Source organism: Arachis ipaensis, chromosome B09 (assembly GCF_000816755.2).
Source record: "Arachis ipaensis cultivar K30076 chromosome B09, Araip1.1, whole genome shotgun sequence".
In the NCBI taxonomy this organism is placed as follows: domain Eukaryota; kingdom Viridiplantae; phylum Streptophyta; class Magnoliopsida; order Fabales; family Fabaceae; genus Arachis; species Arachis ipaensis.
The window spans coordinates 23,892,034-23,892,428 of NC_029793.2; positions in this window are offsets into that span (position 1 = coordinate 23,892,034).

Sequence of the window (395 nt, forward strand, 5' to 3'; positions counted from 1 at the left end):
ATTAAAAGAATCATTTTTTTCTTTTAATTATACTCATAAAAAATTATATTAAAATTTCATCTCTAAAATATTATGAAAAAATATATATTTAATGTTGAATAATTTTTATTGTATTTTAAAATATTTTAAAAATATTTTGTTGTTAGTTAACAGGACATTTCAAAAATATTTTGATATATACTCACAAAAAGAGGTTTATTCCTATACAGTCATGTCTAACTACTTCCTGCGGCCAAGAGAATTCTAGGTTGGGTTGCACCATGTTTCGAGGGTGTATCATTGCCCTACTCATTGGACCTGAACTGTTTAGCATCGTCTCCATTTTTTTATGCAATACAAGCAATAGACATTAAAATAAAGATATAGAAATATAAACACACAAAATTATATTTAAT